Genomic DNA, 20,623 nt, shown 5'->3' with positions numbered 1-20,623 from the left:
GGCAGACATGGCAGCCAGTGGTTTCACAAATTGCTACAAAAGGCCATGTTGATAGCCAGAATGAAGGAAAAGATAAAGGCTATAAAAAAAAAAAAAAAAAAAAAACATAAAAACCTAAAGGAAAACCCTTGAGAACTGGAATCACTAGTAGACCAAGTAAAATCATATTTTTAAAAAATTTTAAATTCTGATCATTTATTTTTATTTTCATAGAATCTTTTAAGAAAGGTCAACAAAAAGATGATGATTCAAAAGATGATTATGAGAGAAGGTTAAAGTGACTAAAAGAAAAAAGACATTACTGAACTAGTAGAACTCAGAAAACGGATTTTTCTTGGCCTCTCTACCACTTCCTAGATTTACGATCTAGACTAAGTCTCTTAACTTTTCTGTGCTTCAGTTCCTCATCTGCAAAATGAATATAATAAACAAGGCCCTGTGTGTCTCATAGGGTTATTTTTATAATTAAACAGGATCACGTTTATTAAAAAGCTTTGAAACTATAAATACCATATAAATATAAGGGATTACTATAGCTATATAAATTGTTATTATATAAAATATTATTAACATATTCACAGATAAAATGGTAATATTTTTATTGTTTTATATTATTTTATTTTATTTTATTTTAAGAAACTGGGTCTCACTCTATTGATCAAGTTGGAGTGCAATGGCACTATCATAGCTCACTGCAACCTCAAACGGATAAACCCAAGTGATCCTCTCACCTCAGCCTCCTGAGTACTATATTATTTTTAAAGGAAAGTATAAACCATACACAGTGAAAAACTAAATAGAAGTTTGTAAAATGTCTTTCCTAAGGAAATTTTAAGAATATGACCAATATTAGTTAGGGGAAGACTAAGGCAAAATCATCCCAAAGTATAGATAAATAATCAGATTAACCTGAGTTTGCCAGTTCATACTTAAGCCTTAAGGTTCTTACCAGAAGGACTTCCAGGTGAGGAAAGGGATAAGGAGTGATACTGGTGACATTTCTCATCCAAAACCATCTACCTAAAGACAGAATTCAGACTGACTTGAAGAAGCAAAAGCTTGGGGTATTTGTTACATGACATTTGACTTTATCCAACATTGCCCTAAGATTCAATCAAGTGCCATAATTTGATTTAATTGGATAATGTGTACATGTTCAAGGGGAGAAAATCTAAGTTTTAGCCAGTGTATAAATTGGTTGATAAGAGTTGCCCATGTGAAGAAAAAAGGATTCTTAACTTAAAAAAACAGATAGTTGGCTGGGCGCGGTGGCTCACGCCTATAATCCCAGCACTTTGGGAGGTCGAGGCAGGTGGATCACCAGAGGTCAGGAGTTCGAGACCAGCCTGGTCAACATGGTGAAACCCCATCTCTACTAAAAATATTAAAAAATTAGCCGGGCATGGTAGTGGGTGCCTGTAATCCCAGCTACTCAGGAGGCTGAGGCAGGAGAATTGCTTAAACCCAGGAGATGGAGGTTGCAGTGAGCCAACATGGTTCCACTGCACTCCAGCCTGGGTGACACAGTGAGACTCCATCTCAAAAAAAAAAAAAAAAAACAGTTTCAGTTCCATTGAAACTGAAGAATGTCGAATTTTTTAAAAGTTCCATTTTTAAAAGTTTCATTAAACCATTCAATAAATATTGTTGAACATGTACAATGTTCTAGGCATTGTTCAAGACACTGAGGAATATGAGCAACAAAAACAGTCAAAAATTACCTGCCATCATAGACCTTATATTCAAGTTGGAAAGAAAGCCAATACATTTAAACGATACACAAATTATATAGTGTGTTCAATATTGAAAAAGGTTCTGGAAACAAATAGAACAGCATTAGAGAGAACAGGATTGTTTAGCAGGTTGCAATTTTAAATAGGATGCTCAAGGCAGAGCTCACTAAGAAGACATTTAAGCAGAAACTTGAAGGAGGTGATGAAGTTTGGTGAGATCATTATAGTACAATCATGGGAGTTATTTTTCATCCATGTTAACATTTTTACCATTTTAAGAATAAACAAGACATTCTTATAAATATACTTTTGTACTATAATAGTGAAAAGCTGTAAGTCACTAATGTAATGGTAAAACAAATTGTGGTACATCCGTATGACGGCACACGATGTAGTGATTAAAAATGTTCTCCAAGACTATTAACATAAAAAAATCAATAAAATGAGTTTTTAGATACAAAAATGTATGTATAGTATGATCCAATCTTGCAGAACATTTTTTCATTTGCTCAACAACTATTTTTTGAGTACCTTCTATGAGCCGGGCACTATTCTGGGTACCAGAGAGAGGGCAGTAAACAAGCTGGTCATGTTCTTCCTTCTCATACATACATAGATAAAAGACTTATATGAAATATAACAAAATATTACTAGGAAGTAAATTTCATTATGAAAGAATAAGGTAAAATTATAAGTTATTGTATTTCCTCCTTTATGATTAAATATAGCCTCAAATTTCTAAATACTTTCTGAATGGTGCCAAAAATAAACCATGGACTTTATATTGATCTAAACATTATAATCCATATGTGTTTTGTGATATCTGTGTTTGCATAAATAATAATTTGCAGTCTTACAATATTCTGCCAAATGTGTATTGCATTTTTCAATTATATACCAATTTTTATGTCTCATAACACCTAATGAAATTGAATAACATTGGATCCCTTTCTACAAATACAAAATCTAGGAAAAAGAACAGTTAACTAATTTACCACACTAGAAATACTGTTTAAATTGTAAATTATAACAATGCATATGAAAGTATCTCACACAGTGCCTGGACCAAGAAAGGCTTGCAGATTCTGGATCCTATGCTAATACCTTCCCAGTTACGCTGGAGTTTGTTGTTGTTGTTGCTGTTGTTTGTTGTTTGTTTTTGACAGGGCAAAAAATCTCCATTTATTTAAAATGGAGCTTTAATAGTTACCAAAAAAAAGTCTTTTCTGAATCCCAGACCCTACCACGACTACCAGGTGTTAGCTTTATTCCATCTCCCCTCAACCAATAAAATGACCAGCAAATAAGTGAGACATTTTTTTTATAATGTTTTTCCAGTCTTCTTTCGATTTCAGTATTTATATTTAAACCATGTAGCAAATGGCAGCTGTCTACCTCTAATTAGTCAAGTTGTCTTGGGCAAGTCATTTCAACTTTCCAGTCTCGCTTTTTAAATTTTCAAATATAAGATTTGGACTAGAAGACCTCAAAAGTCATTAAGCTCTAAAGTTTCATTATATTACTTTAAGTCTATAAGGTATCTATAATAAATCAAAGGAACACAGCTTCTCAAAAGAATAAAGGCTACAGCAATAGGATGGTTGGCTAGAACAAGAAAACAAAGACCAAGCATTAAAAGAGAATTTGAAAATCTCCCCAACCCCCTGGACCAAGTCCAGCTTCAATCACATAAAGGTTGTTTTGGGACTATAGAAAAGAATAAATATGAAGGTTTCTCAAATCATCAAGAGATGATGTTTTTGCTTAGAAAGAAAAAGTACACTTGTTCCTATACACTCTCTAGTTCTTAAAATATACATACACACATCACCACCAACAACGCCCCTAAATGTTTTAATATTGATATGGAAGGAAAATACAAATCACTCATTTTGCTGAAATAAAGTATTTTAAACCTAGAAAGGGTGATTTTGTTTTGAGGGTTTAAAAAAAAAAAAACAACACTGTATTCACTCTTTTCCTATTGCCTCCTCTGTATACAAACCCCCAATAGCTCTTAAATTTGTGGCATTTTCTTATGTACATAGAGAAAAATTTGTGTTGCTATTGCAGCAACATCTAAACAGTTTCCTGTAAACTTTCAGTGATGGAAGTCATAGAATTTATGATAAAATCCCGTAGAGTGGTGAAACAAATTTCTTTCATATTTATCATTCATTTTATTCAGTGTGCATTTGAAGGAAAACCTTTTAAGAACACCAATAATGTGAGAAAGCTACAACAACTAAATTTATTGTTAAGTATCACATCATTGGTCCTCCTGGGAGTTCAGAAAGAAAGCTTAAATCACATTTCCTAACACATTGGAGAGCTTCCCAGAGATGTGATGGCCCACAGAGGCAAACCATCCAAAGCATACTGGAGTCTCAGAGATGGTGACAAAGAAATATCGCTTTGTTTAATAAAAGCAGACTGGAGTTACCCTTTCAATTTTTTTTTAACAAAATACAAACTCTCTCTTACCCCATTTTTCTTCTTTCCTTCCTCCACCCACTCCTGTTTCACCTGACTAAACTGTAGGTATTTGTTCCATCACCTGACTTAGGGGCTGGCTAGAAATATTAGGAAAAAAAAAAAAAAACAATCTACTATTGTTACATGAGACAACAACCTTTCATGTCCTTGAAGCTCACCATGACCTTTCATCTTTCCTATCCCCAATGGTCTCTCCTAACAACTAAAACTACACTCAGTTGGGCTGAATTCCAGATTGTCATAAAAAGAACCCTGTCCTTTCAAAACAAAACCAATTTTTACACCAAGGTGGGGGAGAAACACAAGTCCATTGTTCCTTCACAGATGGAAGTTGGAGTTACTAAGGCAACTGCTCTAATCCTCCTTTTTACCACCTTTTTCACATCACTGGCCTATCAAGTATGCTACCTTTTAACTCATAAGCTCAAAAGCTGGTAGTCTAACTGGCTGCCCTAATTAGCTACGATTTTCACACTACAGACAACATGATGAGCTAATCGAAATTTGCAAAATAATGACGTACCTCCAGCAAATATTCCTCCTCCTGAGGCCCAGTCTTAGAATAACAATAATGAGACCATTATTAGAGAAGGGCATTAAAATGCTGCACTGCTGCTAAACAGAGAACTTAATTGTTCTGGTCTTGTCCATTGAATCAACAACCTATTGTTGTGGACTTGAAAAATAAAGGACTGGAGAATGGGTGCCATGATGATTGGTCTGTGCGGCCATACCGGCACTCTGTAGAATTGTTTTCTTTTGAAACTCTTGATGGACTAGTAGTTTTGTTTAAAAGTAACATAAAAGGCGATTGTCTGGATAAAAAGTCCTATTTATTGAAATCCTTAGAAGCAGTTGCATGGATTTGTTCGTGACCCCTGAGACAAAAACATAGTGACCATAATAACACCATTTGTAGAGAGCCCTGTTACCACTGCCTACAGTAACATAAGATAAGAGAGAGTCTTTTCTAACTACAGTTGGAAGGAAGGAAGTACTTCTGAGCAGAAAACAAGAATGATAAAAGGTCAAATACTGGATAAAGCTCATTAATAATTAAAAAGGAGACTTTAAAAAATAATGCTAATTTAAGAATTCTGTACAATTGCTAAAGATTCAAGCACATGTAAAAAGACACACAGCTTGTTTTTTCTTTTCTTTTCCCACTTTTGAGCTTCTTTGGTTAAGAAAAAGAATTAAAATAGAATTATTATTAAATAATTAAAGCAAGATGTCTCAGGATAACCTGGAGAACAAGAAACCCAAAGGTTTCTAAATAATTATTCTTATGGTCATACCCAGTCTATATTGAGAATAACAAAATACTGAAGTTAAAGGTTAACTAGTGTAGGATTCTTAGCTGTAGAAAAGCACTGTTTACACACTGTAAAAGTGTCTTCCATATGGGGCCACAGTACATGTTTTCTGTAAAGTCAAACCAAGATTTTAGTGTTGAATTGTGGGGAAGGGATGTACTTTTGCTGTTAGAGGGTATTTGGGGTGAGGGTCTGTTTGTTTTTTACCAAGTAAAATCTGCATTATATAAAAATGTATTAAATTGTAAATAAGACCTCTTGCTTCATTCAAACTGTGCTTTGCTTCAGTTATCTTCATCTTGTTAGGCTAAATTAATTAACAATCTCACTGTTGCACACTTTCTCATTACATCAAATAATGGCCGGTATATTAAGAAAGCCCTCACCATGGGAATTCTGCAACACTACTGCTAAGAAGAGTTTCTGTGTATCAATGTAACAATATTCATTTCATAAGCATTTATTAAATGTACTTTTACTGTTAACAACCAATTAAGCACCTAAATTCTTAACATGTTATCAATTGAAAACCATTTTTTCAAAAAGCAAAACTAAACTAAAAGTTTCAAGATACTTTAAAAAGGAAAAATAAATCACATTGTATGCCCACAACCAGGTTTCACCATCAACTTTACCTAAAATAAGAAGAAACACATGAAAATTTGACATGTATGTTTTCATGGATACAAGACAGTATTGCATAAAAGGTTTAAAAGACACACCCCAAGCCATTCGTTCTGTTCCTTGCTGTGGAATGTTTAACGTGATAAATGGAATGCTTAGAATTTCATTGGTAAATCCCATTATTTCAAATCTATAAGAATGAAATGTTTTAAACTCTTTTGTAAGTTTTCTTTTCAACCTGAAACTCTGTAGCAACTAGAATTATGCAAATGGACAAAACACTAAAGCTCTTTTTAATCTTTTCCTTGATCAACCAGTGCTTCTTTCTCCAATCACAGCTTTGTGTGTGATATCTTTCTGCTAGCATTTCTTATTTAATTAAAACAGACACTGACAGAAGGACATGGATTAGTACTGTAATGATGCATTTACTTAGATTAATCGGAGGCTCCTTTTAGAGTAATGGCTTAAACAAAGAACAAAAGGAAATTGTTATGAAACAGCCTTTTATCCCAGGCAAAGGTCGCATTATGAGGTTTTTAATTTTGTCAGCTTCTGTTATACTCTGCCTTGCTAGTGGAACATGAGAAGTGCTTTTACCCCCCAATAAAGCCAGTTATTATAAAAACAGCCATTAAAGCTGCAAATTAAAATGTCTGATTTTTAAAACAGGTTACTTAGCTTTCAGAATATCCTAATTAGCATGTTGTACATTGTTGTGAGGAAAAGAAGACTAAATGCTAATGACCTACCGCCAGGTGACCACACTGCTGTGCACAATAATAAGGACCTTTCCAAGTAATATGATGAATTAACCAAGTACAGGTCCCCCATCTAACACCCCTTCTCCAAATACAGCTTCAGATGAATGGAGGGTCTGACTGTTTGGATGTGTTCAGTGAGGCCCTACTTCTGTCCAGAAGACTCTCAGCCAGCTACTTTTTATATAATCACTAAAAGGCAGACTTCTTTCTATTACAAAAGAAAGTAAATGAAATAGCAATACTATATACAGTCTGAAGTTAGAAAAGGCAACAGTCATTTGACTGCGAAGCACAATGAATTAAAGAACCATGCCCCAACAAAACCGACTCTTTGCCTCTTTTCATCCAACCTTCCCCAACCTATCCCTCTCCCCTCTGCCTCTTTAATAAGTTGAGCTTGCAGAGTATAAATGGAGCTAAGGTTTGAAAGCTCAGTCTTTTTTCATAGCACTGATTTTTACACCATTTTGTCTTTAACCAGCTCAAAGGTAAATCGAGTTTCCTTTTTCTAAATGTTGTTTTTGCCTTCTGTGTACTGACTACATCCACTGCTACTTCTCCTTAGTCAAAATTGCTCTTGACAAAGGATATATTGTCCTTTGCATTTCCTACTGTATGAACTTACCTCAATTACTTGCCTACTTCTAGGTATTTTCTGCTTTATCTTTCTTTATGGACTAAATGGTTCTGTGCCCCACTATACATTAGGTTAATATGTGGACTAGATGGAAAATATCTCCACAATTCCCCACAGAGAAAACATAATCCACTTTAAGTCTCACACAAATACTCCTGAGTAGCTTGCTCTAGAAATTTCTTGAAACCAACAGGAAATATTTTCATTGGAACAAGAAATCACTGAGGATCATCAGTGCCATCTATCCCATGGACTCATTTGAAAAGGAGTATTATTTGAGGTTGTATCAATTATCTACAGCCATAAGAATGCACAGGTTTAACCAACCCAAAACTTAGTGGCTTAAATCAGTAAGTTTTTTTTTAATTTATGCATCTGTAGGTCAGCTGGACATTTCTCTGGTTTTAGTTGAGTTCACTAACATATCTTGTGGTTGGCCTTGGCTGGGACAACTGGTATAACTCAACTCTGCTTTGTATGTCTCATCCCCCAACACGCTAGCCCAGGATTGTTCTATAGTGAGAGAAAAGAGCAAGAGTGTGAACAGAAATGTACAAGTGCTTTTACAAGCCTCTACCTGTGTCACATAAGCTAACATCCCATTGGCCAATGTAAGCTAAATGACTGATCTCAGAGTCCAGTCATGAGGACAAATGCCCTATCAATATTGGAAGGGAACTGCAAAGTTTTAGGGCAAAGGTCATAAATAGAAGGAAGGATGAAGAAGAACTGGGACCTTTAAAGTACTCAGTATTAGCAAAGAGGCCAAGGTCATTTGATGACTCCCAAAGTTCATCAGCAGAAGCTTCTGTTTTGTTCCATTTTAACTAATGCTGTCTACATAGCCACTCAAAATTGATGTCATTTTTATTTTAATAAGTGAGAAAAATTCTTTAAAAGATAGTTAACAAACAACCCCATCACACCTTATCTCCATTGACTTCCAATTTAAAAATTACAACTATTAAGCTAATCCTAAAATGTAACCTATACAAGTTCGCCATTTATTTTTGTGTACTGAATTATTGTGAATCAGTTATACCTTAATAAGAGGTTTCAAAACTACAAACATTTTTATCTCAGATGCTTCCCTTCCACTGACAGAAGCAAAGTTTGAGGAGCTATCTAATGGATACTAGACCCAGAATTTTGTTCATTACTATATCTTAGAGAGTACAGTTTTATTCCACAGAATACCAGAAAACAGTATTTCACACCTCCTTACAACAGCAGATATAGCCACAATAGCAGTGTTTAAAAATAAAAATTCTTTTGAAGTCCAATCCCTATCACTTATGTCTCTATTGTTCCTCCAAGAACTTTGTCTGTGAAAAAGTAATGCAAAGAAAATTGGTCTGATATCTTAGTATTTATATTTCTCACTACATGAGAAGGTGCCCTAGAATAAGATGATTAAGAAGCTAATTTTAAGCTTTGCAAATTTTGTTTCTACAAAAGATAAATGAGGAAAGTATCCATGATGACTGCACCAGTTTCCCAAAGTTAATCTAACAGTCCCTATATACAGCTTTAGAGATATATCTCAAGCCAGTTACCAGTCTTTCCACTCACAGACACACATCCAACAGGAATAGGAGTGATTACTGGGCAGAATTCCTAACCCCTATGGCAAGGGAAATACTATCCTGTAGCACTACTCAACAATTATCCCTCTGAGCAATTAAAATAACCAATGAAGTGGGTCTCCAAAAGGAGCCTTCAGCCATTCCTTCATTTGAGCCAGCACTGACAATGAGGTTGCCAAAGCTGGCACTAACACCTGAGGAACAAGAAATAAAGGCCAGCAAAGCTCAATCTTGCATCCAAAGATATTAAAAAGGAAACTAAATGACACGGAGAAGACATTCTTAAGAATTACCTAATTAATACAGAAAGGAAAAAAAATAAATGACATAATAAAATCATTTGTATTCCCTTTTCATTTTTTCCACGTTCCTTTACAACTTATTTTAATAATAATTTTGTTTTAAAGCAAAGCCCTGGGTGATGGTTTGCCTTTTATAAATAAGAATGATAACAGGCAAGAATGCTATTTGTCCTATTTTTCTAGTGTTTTGATCAACCAACTCCTCTCACCTGGTCTTTAGTAAGTATCAATTACTGGAGCTGTGATTCAAGGTCATGGAAAAGAGCAAAGCTAATAGGTCCATATAAAAATCAAGGCTAGCATTGTGCCCTCGTTAACACTGCATTCTAAACAAACAATAAGTCCATGTTCAGAGAGCTGTACTAATTCTTCTCAAAGGAAGCAGCTTAGGTTCGACTCAAAATTTCCTTTAAAAGTCTCTTTGCTTTGACAGAGAGGCCAAGAGAAACAAAAGTGCTTGCATATCAGAAAAGGAAAGGACCATAAAGAACAAAGACAGAAAAGGAAAGCTCAAACTCCTTAAGAACATTGTCTCTACAGATCCATTCACTTGATTCTATCATTTCACACATACATATTTCACATGCATACATATATCTCATCTGGTACATAGTACATGCTTAAATGTTGTGTTGATTAAAATTATCATACAATTAGAAGAACAGATAAGAACAGAAAAAAAGTAAGCATACTGTCTTAAAAGAAATTATATCATCAGTCACATCAGATATTTAGGAAGCCCCATGTTTAGAGTTTCTAACATTTGTTTTAAACTATTTTTTACAGGATGACAGGATGAAATGAGATGAAACATGGGTCAAATTACATGTGAAGCCACACCTACCTTCCCAGATTTTTTTTTTTTTTCCCCAGAGAGATATGGTCTCACTAAGTTACACAGGCTGGCCTTGAACTCCTGTGCTCAAGTAGTCTTCCTGCCTCAGGCTCCCTAGCAGTTGAGACTACAGGCACACACCACCTCCCAGCCTGATGTTTTACAGAGATAAAAATATGACTAAAACTAACCCCAAGGAAAGGCTCAGAAGAAGAATGATGTCATAAATGGCTCAATGCAACCAATGGGGTAATTGTGGGACCTGAAGGAGAAGTCCTACCCTTTTGCCTTTATAAAGGACATTTGGTACATAAACAGACTAAAGTATTTAAGTCTCAGATCACCTTTAACTTTGGTACAAGAGCTTTCTTCTCTGTTCATTTAACACCTTCTTTGATAATATCTTCCCTAACCAATGCCATCAACTTGCTATCTTCTTAATTCCAATGGATTAAACCATAGGCCTACCAAAAAAGTAGTCATAGATAATCATCAAAATAATTGCATTGCTATGACAGAGGCTTATGGCAACAACCTCCATTCTTTACCAACATTTTCTCTATCCCCAACTTTCTTCTTGCAGTCCCCTAACCAAAAAAATAAAAAGGCAGAGGGCTGGAGGGAAACAGTTATGTTTATGTTTCAAAATTCTTTAAACATAAAAATATTTTTCCTCCCAGTTAAGAGTTTTAACTTAAATTGATTGCAAATGCCTCTAGGAAAGGTAATATCATGAGTTCCTTCCACACTAAGATAGATATATATGACTCTGAATGCATTTTTTAAGGCTAGAATATCTATCCTTGATTCCAAAATAAAATAGACACACTAGAAGAAGAGAAAATTACTGACTAATCATGAACACAGTTACAAATATCCTTTAAATTTTAACTAATTCTATAGTGTAAATGAAAATCCACTGAGAACAAATAGGTTTTGTCACGGTTATCCTAAATGGTTCAGAAAATCTACCAATAATACCATATTCACAGATTAAAGAATAACTCTATAAACATCCCAACAGATGCAATAGATACAAGATAAAACCTACCAAAAACTGTATAGCTATTGGTAAAATTTAGGATGCATTGCCATCAAAGACAGAAACAATGTCTTCCCTCAGCTTAAAAAAAAAAAGAAAAAAGAAAAAAGCTTCAGGTTAATTTTAAATAGAATAACTCAAGGCCAAGAGGAAGACTATCTAAAATAAGGCCCAAATATATAGAAAACCAAAAACCACATGTTCTCCCTTATATGTGGAATCTAAAACAACTGAACTCAATAGAAGCAGAAAGCAGTAGGTGGTTACCAGAGGTTGGGTGGGAATGGGGAGGAATAGGGAGATGTTGGTTAAAGGGTACAAAGTTACAATTAGGCAGGAGGAACACATGGTAAGTATTTAAGGTGATGGATATGTTAGTTTGATTCTACCATTCCACATGTATACATTTCACATGCATACATATATCATATTACAGTGTATCCCATAAATACATATGATTATAATTTGCCCAAAAACTAAATAAATTTAAAAGGTTTTTAAATCTTAAATGAGTTTTTAAAAATAAAATAATAAAATAATGCCCAAATAGCAGTTCTGACCCAAAAAAGGTAAGACACACCAGGGCTTCCGTAAGTGCTTGTGTAGGTCATGACAAGCTCTTTGTGGTGGGAAATATTTATTATTTAACATTAAGTAAAAAACAAAGAACACACAATGACATCTATGATGTAACTGCAGTTACATTAAATTAGTTTTTAAAAGGGGCAGGCACAATGGCTTATGCTTGTAACACTGGCACTTTGGGAGACCAAGGCAGGAAGACTCCTTGAGCCCAGGAGTTTGAGACTAGCCTGGGCAATGAAGCAAAACCTCATCTCTACAAAAAAAACAAAGAAAATTAGCCAGGCATGGTGGTGTGCACCTGTAATCCCAGCTACTTGGGGGAGCTGAGATTGGAGGATCACTTGGGCCTGGGAGGTTGAGACTGCAGTGAGTCATGATCATGCCACTGCACTCCAGCCTGGGCAACAGAGCGAGAACCTGTCTCAAAAAAAAAAAAAAAAAAAAAATGATATGAACAAGGACTGGAAATAAGCAGCTAAAAATGAAAACAGATGACACACTGTGGAAGTGTATGAGAGGTTTTATCTTTTTTCTTGTTGTTTTAACGTAACTTTTAACCAAAAATAATTAAAAAAGTGCATGTGACTACTATGTGATACTATCCTATGAACAATTTAGGGTAGGGGAGATAGTGAGTGACTGAAAAAAACAAAAAAGAAAAAGAAAAATCACCACATAGACGGGGTAAAGGAACAGGAAAGGGATAGTGTCAGAGAAGGCTCTTCCTAGGAGGAATTTTATCCATTTTGAATTGTATTTGGTCTTGGTTGCAAATTTGGGGTCATTTGAGGAAAGGGGAAATTCTACACAATGACTGATAGTAAAACTGTAAAATCTACTACCTCTGAGAAACTCCACCCATATAACTAAGTGTGCATGCTATTCCAAATGTGCTGTTGTCTGCATGGACTTTCAAAGGTTAATTGGCCTTTTCAATTTTGACTTAATTTTAAAATTGTTCTAATGAGGCCCTTCCTCTCATAAACTAGTTAGCACCCCAATCTTTTCCTAATGAAAGTATCAACACTCAAGGGACTTAAATCTGAGGCTCTTATAACTGAGAGACATATCTATAAGGGCTAGGGAAAAAACTGCCAACTTAAGACCCTGGCACTTAAGACTTGCCAGGTAAAAAAGACCAATTTCATTGAGAATATATATCTTTTAATTTCATGGATTAAAAAAACAGGATCTTATTTTAATGTTGGGATTTTTAAGTAATAAAATCTTACTACAAAATGGTCCAGCCTGTGCTTAAGAGAGAGAATTAAACTATCAACCTAGTCTTTACATGCATATTTCAATATGAAAACACAAACAAAATGCAGACCTCCTAAAAGAGCAAGAAATATAACTTAAAAACATTACTCCTTTAAAAGTGACTAAACAAAGTCAAGCAGAATTTGCATAGTCATATTTGGAGAATAAATTTTCTTTCAAATCCAGATTATGTTTTCTAGGTGAACAGCAAAATTTGTCCTACAATATTCATTTTTGTTTTGTTTTCTAAACTAGTGAGATCTCTAGTTTGAAGCAAATCCATTAACAATTATACATTAATGAAAAGGATTAACATACAAAAATGTCACAAGCAGAGAATATTTCTTCAGAGCGTAGGCAGATAAAGCACTCTTCCAATTCCTGTTGAACTTGTATATCTAAGAAAAATATCTAATTGCTATAAATAAGTGAATATCAAAAATATAAGCACATTTCAACTTCTTTCATTTAGAAAAAAGGAAAATGACATACAGAAAGCTAGATATAGAAATTCAATAAATTTGTTCTATTTTCAAAATAAATGTAAACTAAAAGTCTGTATTTTATCTATTTATATAATCTCATTTGCATTTTATTCCTTGACAATGCTAATAACATTATTTCAGCTAAAACTATACTTGTTTAAACAGTAACACATTTCATCATAAAACCCATACTCCTTTATGCTCATGAAAAGTAAACTAGAATAAGTTGCAAATATTAGGTGAGACAATGGACATTAAAATATTTCTCCAAATCAGGTATATCCATATATGCATCCACCATAACAGTTGTGCAGTTATGCAACTTTGGCTGTATGCATTACAACACTTAGTTGTGTAAGTGATAAAAAAAAAAAAAAAAAAAACAACTCAAAGTAGCTTTTTTTAATCAAAAAACAATTTGTCAGTTGGGCACCATGGCATGTGCCTGCAGTCCCAGCTACTCAGGAGGCTAAGGCAGGAGGATCACTTAAGCCTGGATGACCTCAGACCAGCCTGGGCAATACTGTGAGACCTCCACCTCTAACAAATAAATAAGTAAACCAACAGGCAAACAAAAATAATTTATTGGTTCACTTAATTGAAAAGTCCTGCCTTCTAACACACCTGGACTCGGTATTAAAATGGTATAATTAGGAAATTGGTTTTTCTCCTTCTCTCTCTCAGGCAGGCTCTCCCCTTTCAGTGACAAAGATGAAATTATTGGGAATTATTCCTTCCCAATAATTCCAGGAAATATCCCAGGATTGAGTCTCACTGGCTTGGCTTGGATAACATGTTTATTTCTGAACCAACCACTGTTGCCAGGAGTATGCAATGCCCACTCCCTATGACTTGAGAGGATAAAGGCAGTTCCACCTCAACCACAGGTACCAAAAGTGAAAGAAGAGTTGTTCCCCAAAAGAAAACCAGAACAAATGCTGCATAGTGAAAACACTAAACAGCATAATTCATAAGAGTTTCTTTGGACAATAATTATTACAGTGAGGGAACTTCAGAGGAAAAATATAAAAACAATTGCAAACTTCATTTAATAGCAGTTGCACAGCAAAAACTTCTTTGAATTGTTTCTAGTAGTCCCAAAAGGGGGACAAAAAACATGAATCCAGGAATTCTTAAGGCAAATGAGAATAAAAGTATTCTTTATTCGACAACTTTTGTCCCTTCTCTTACTTCAGAGACAGCTACTCAAAATAATCATTCCATCATCCCCTTTAAGTCTAAATTCTTAGAACTCTTGCAAAGATTTACAGAGGCCTAGCTACCCATCTCTAAAAATTTATTTTCATGGATCCTTAAGTAATATAAAAACTGTTTAAAGGCCACTATAAACATTAATGAGGATCCCATATAACTTAATTCATTTATTTTAATTTGTATCTGAAAAGACTTCTACTGTTTTTTTTTTTTTTTTTTTTTTTTTCAGATGGAGTTTCGCTTTTGTGGCCCAGGCTGGAGTGCAGTGACGTGATCTTGGCTCACTGTAACCTCCGCATCCTCGATTCAAGCGATTCTCCAGCCTCAGCCTCCCAAGTAACTGGGATTACAGGCACCTGCCACCATGTCTGGTTAATTTTTGTATTTTTAGTGGAGACAGGATTTCGCCATGTTGACCAGGCTGGTCTCAAACTCCTGACCTCAGGTGATCCGCCCATCTCAGCCTCCAAAGTGCTGGGATTACAGGCATTAGCCACTGCGCCCGACCGACTTCTACACTTTTAAATGCATATACCACAAAAGTCTAACATTTTTTGGCCATTAATATCTTGGGTTGAGTATAGTCACCCAATTCTTTACCGAAAGGAGAGTTTTATATGAGGGACTGGAAGGAGAACATAAATGCAAAAGAAGCCTGGGGAAACTAAACTGGAAAGCCCTTAAAGGAAAGAATGGCTGAGGTACCAAAAACAATATTCATTTATGTCAAATTCATTCACACATTCATTTTATGCATACATTTAGAGCACTGACAATGAGCAAACTATCGTGCTACAGATGATACAAAGAAACATGTCATGGTCCCCACTTCTCCAAAATCATAACTGGCAGCGGGAGAGAAGCAGCATGAGCAGTGATAATGAGAGTGACATGCCAATTCCTTCTTTTTGTTTTCCCCCATCAAAAGCTCCAGATTTTGTTCAGGTCGCAGGATAAATAACACACTTCACATTCTTCAAAAACGTTTCATTTAACTCATCTGCAAATTCAAGAAACTACTTTTTGCGTAACTCTCAGGATAACATGAAAATAGTAAAAGCTAGCAGCACATATAAGAAAAGCTAAATGTAAGAAGAGCAATGCGGCCAGGCGCGGTGGCTCAAGCCTGTAATCCCAGCACTTTGGGAGGCCGAGACGGGCGGATCACGAGGTCAGGAGATCGAGACCATCCTGGCTAACAGGGTGAAACCCCGTCTCTACTAAGAAAAATACAAAAAACTAGGCGGGCGAGGTGGCGGGCGCCTGTAATCCCAGCTACTCCGGAGGCTGAGTCAGGAGAATGGCGTGAACCCGGGAGGCAGAGATTGCAGTGAGCCGAGATTGCGCCACTGCACCCCAGCCTGGGTGACAGAGCAAGACTCCGTCTCAAAAAAAAAAAAAAAAAGAAAAAAAGAAAAGAAAAGAAAAAGAGCAATGCAAATTTGGCAAATTATGAAAAGAATTGGGAATATGGAAATTTGCAGAATTTTTAACTAATTCCCTCAGTAATTATAAACTGAGTGCTTCCTGAACAATGGGCATTACATATGGTCATGTAGTAAGATGGATTAGACTTAATATCCCTGCAAGTTTAAAAAATAAAACACAAAACTTTCATCAGGAGCTAGTGTTAGTGAAAGGACTGTTCACAATTACTAAAAAGATAAATTGTGACAAGACCAAAAAGAGAGAGACAAAATGCTATGGGAGTTCAGATCATAGAAGCGAGATCACAGAAGACTACAAGTAGCTAGGCCTTTAAAGATGGATGAAATTCCTACAAGTAAGTATGTTCAACAGAAGTATTCCAGGTACAAGAAATTACATGACATATATCAAGAAAATACAAACTGCTTCTATGTCAGTTCCAAATATCTATAGAATTTTGGATGAGAGGATAATATAAATGCAAGCTGTTTTGTAATGTTCTATATTTTAATGCATTGTGTTATTCAATATTAGAAGATTTTGAGAGCTATAAATAATGTATGCTAGAATCCTTTGGTAGTCATTATATTCACAATGTATAAAGAATGGAACTCTTCAAATACGTCTGTATTGGGCATTATATGCAGAAGATACCCAAGATACATATTCTTTTTTCAATATTTTTATTTTGCAAATGAGTAATAAAATATGAAGTAAGCCTCCCACATGTAATGGGAAGTATGTTTGAATATTTGAGAGACTAGACATGTAAATTATCTGCTTAATTCGGCAAGCAAATAAAAATATCTAGGCCCCTACAAATACTTTTGTTACCTTCTGACCAGCAAATAAAATCTAACTATTTGTTTAGTGAAATAAGCCAGGCACAGAAAGATAAATACTGCATATTCTCATTCTCATGTAGATGCTTAAAAAAAAAAAAAGCTAATTTCATAGCAGTAGAGTGGAATAGTAACTACTGGAGGATAGGAAAGGTAACAGGGAGAAAAACAGGGAGAAGTTGGTTAAAGGATACAAAATTACAGCTAGATAGAGGAATTTCTGTAGAATACTACATAGGAGAATCTAGTTTTCTATAGCATTGAAGGGTGGCTATAGTTAACAATTTACTGTGTATTTTCAAGTAGCTAGAAGAGAATATGATTTTGAATGTTCTCAAAACAAAAATGATAAATGTTTGAGGTGATGGATATGCTAATTATCCTGATTTGATCATTACACATTGTATACCTATATTGAAATATCACTCTGTACCCCATAAATATGTACAATTATTATGTTTTAATTAAAAATAATATGCACAAAGAACACCATGGAATACACAGGCAGAATAAATGATCAATCATAAGGGATACCAGCAAACTTCTAGATTATCTAGCAATCTAAATGGCATGTCATTGAGGAAAATAATAGTAAAGAGAATCTTGAAGAAAAAAATGCCTCCTGAGTGTATCAATTCCTAGGTTAAAAAAGTAAAGTTATGAGGAACACTGTTGGGATCTGGGATCCTAGATAGTCCTTTGATTTTAAATATTCGGCATAAAGTTTAGCACACATGACTTCACAAGGGATTTGTCCCAATACGTAGCTCTTTAAAGAATATACACTTACTCTGCTGCCTACCTCTCTGTACAATGAACATGATCATGGTGCTCACCTCATAAGGCATTAGCACCACAGTAGGCTAATAGAGCACTGGAGATAGTCTGCCTGTCACATGTACTGTGGTCAGCTGGAAAAATACACCTTCACATTTACACCCACATGATTCACAATCAAACTTTAATAGAAAGAAAAATATGTTCAGAAAAAGACTTTTGCCAAGCTTCCTGTAGACTGAAATGCCAATTTTTCCTACTGGTGAGCATCATGCTTCCAGCATTATCCTTTAGCAAAGAAAATATAAAACAACAGATAGGTACAGAATTTTCCAAGAAGTCTCTAGTCTCTCTGGAACTATAAAAATAATTTATTCTGAATTGTAGGCAGTCTTCCAAGTATGACATTTTAGAGGATTCCACTGCCTTCTAAAATACCAGATTTGGAAAACTGAACGCTACCTGACAATTCTTGGAAAAAAAAAATAATGGCTAATTTGTACCAGCTAAAAAATAAAATCTGAAAATCTGCCCCAAATTATTTAAATTAAGGAGTCTTCATTTCAACAGGTTACCAGTTAATCTCAGAATTTGGACTTTAAGTGTCCACAACACTAAATCATTCTCAGCAGCATCTTTCAAAAACTGTATATTCTTCTCTTGTTAACATTTCCTATACTTTCACAAATTTACTCAATTACTCATTCAACAAATATTTATTAGGTGCTTATTATCTGCCAAGAACTGTAATTGACAAGAAACCAGAGGTATTTTTCCACTTTGGGGACTATGAAATCTTGACAAAATATCACAATAGTGCCCCATAAACCCACTACCAAATACTTTAAATGTCAACTAGTAATTGGATGGGCAAGATGGAAGACACGGAGATAGAAGTATTCAATAGAACAATACCTTCCTTCTACCTTTCATGCTGAAGCATAGAAGAGAGTCAGAACCTCCCATGTAAATTTGATGTCCTGTCATATTGGACCAATTTAGCTACCCTAACCAGCCAGCCTTGGTGGGAAAGTAGAAGTATTGTCCTGCTTGAAGAGAGGAAATGAGTTGCTTTTGATGAGAAGGAACTAAGCAATAATACAAAGCACAGTAAAATCCAAATGTGCTTTTTAAAAAAATTCATATATTGGCACTTTGAGGCTTACCATGACTATCTAATTAACAAGAATGCTAATGGCAAAACATTTACATTGGGTTCCATCCAGACTGTAACTGCATTGCCTCCTAGCCATCCATACCCCTGGCCCATCCTATCAATGGACAGCATATTGTGTTTTCTCTCTGAAAGGCCCAGACACAGGGCCAGAATGCCACTAATTCAGCAAAAATTCACAACTTTGATTGGCGTAATAAGGTGGTAAAGAAGTCAGAAAGGTCCTTGGCAGGGCAGGCATTTACAACCCCTCAGCCAGTTCAGGCTTCTGCATGACAGATGATGCCATAGTCTTCTGGATTTAGGAGGATTCTCTTTTCCAAGAGGACCAACATCCATACTAAAAATAGACAGAGATGCAATAGGATAAGAACCAGAATGCAGCAGTGGGAAGTAAGAAAAGGAAAATATTTTACTGCAATCTTCCAGCAACTTAATTTGGAAAAAAAAAAAAAAATCAGTTTTAGAATAGGCTTCTAATTCTCATACCTGCATATACATATTATTTTTTAAAAGTTGAATGCCCCAACTATTTTTATAAAAGAAAGATAAATATAACCATGGAACACAATTGCTTAGACCTTATGCAGATATTGGTGTAAAACAATTACTATTTGAATTTGTTTTCAATTTCTTCATGCAAAGTGATGCCTAGTTTTAACTCTCTTGGTTTATATAATTTTAAAGTATTTTGTCTATTATAAACCATTTCTCTGAGTTCATTCTGTAACCAACACTCTCTCATTGGGCAAAACATTTTGAAATATTTAAACAAACTCTAATATTCCTGATGCTACAGCTTTTAAAAATATGATGAAATTATTTTTAAAAATGTATATTTCCTCGACTACTCATCTAGGTGGGTCCTTGTATATCATTCTATGCTTGTGAATGGTAAGAATCTTTCAGTTATACATTATAGTCACAGACATTTAAAAATGTGTTTTGCCTTCACCTTACAGTACCATATCCTGATAAAACTACTGAAATTGCATATAATGCAGGAATCATGGCAATTCAAACATTGAGACCTTGATCTCAAGTACTCCTGAAGTAAAAGGTATTTTGAAATTCATAAAATAACTAATTTTTTAAGTGATATGATAATCATATTACTTAAAAGTCATTTTCTTCTGCTATCACTATAAAAAGGAAAGCAGCCTAGGATCCGAATGCATTGCAAGAGATTGGAGAATTTAAGATCAAGGATTTTTTATCTTGAGAACATGCAACTGGTACTCAGGCAATGGTAGTGCTACAGGGAACTGTCAACTTGAAACAATACCATTGAATGTTTCTACTGTCAAGGCAGAATATAACAATTAGCCTTAAGAAGAGTGCATCAGGAATAAGAGAAATGGGAAGAAGCAACAAATGTCTAGCTCGAGGCTGACTTCAACATGGCAGAGTTCCCCACATATTCCTAACAGTATTCAATGGACCAGATATCCTTAGCATTCAATGCACCAGATATCCTTAGCTCTCTCATCTATTACTGTGGGGAAAAAACAAAAAACAGTGG

The sequence above is a fragment of the Piliocolobus tephrosceles genome, chromosome 13, assembly GCF_002776525.5.
Source record: "Piliocolobus tephrosceles isolate RC106 chromosome 13, ASM277652v3, whole genome shotgun sequence".
In the NCBI taxonomy this organism is placed as follows: Eukaryota; Metazoa; Chordata; class Mammalia; order Primates; family Cercopithecidae; genus Piliocolobus; species Piliocolobus tephrosceles.
Note: the sequence above shows the minus strand (reverse complement) of the source record.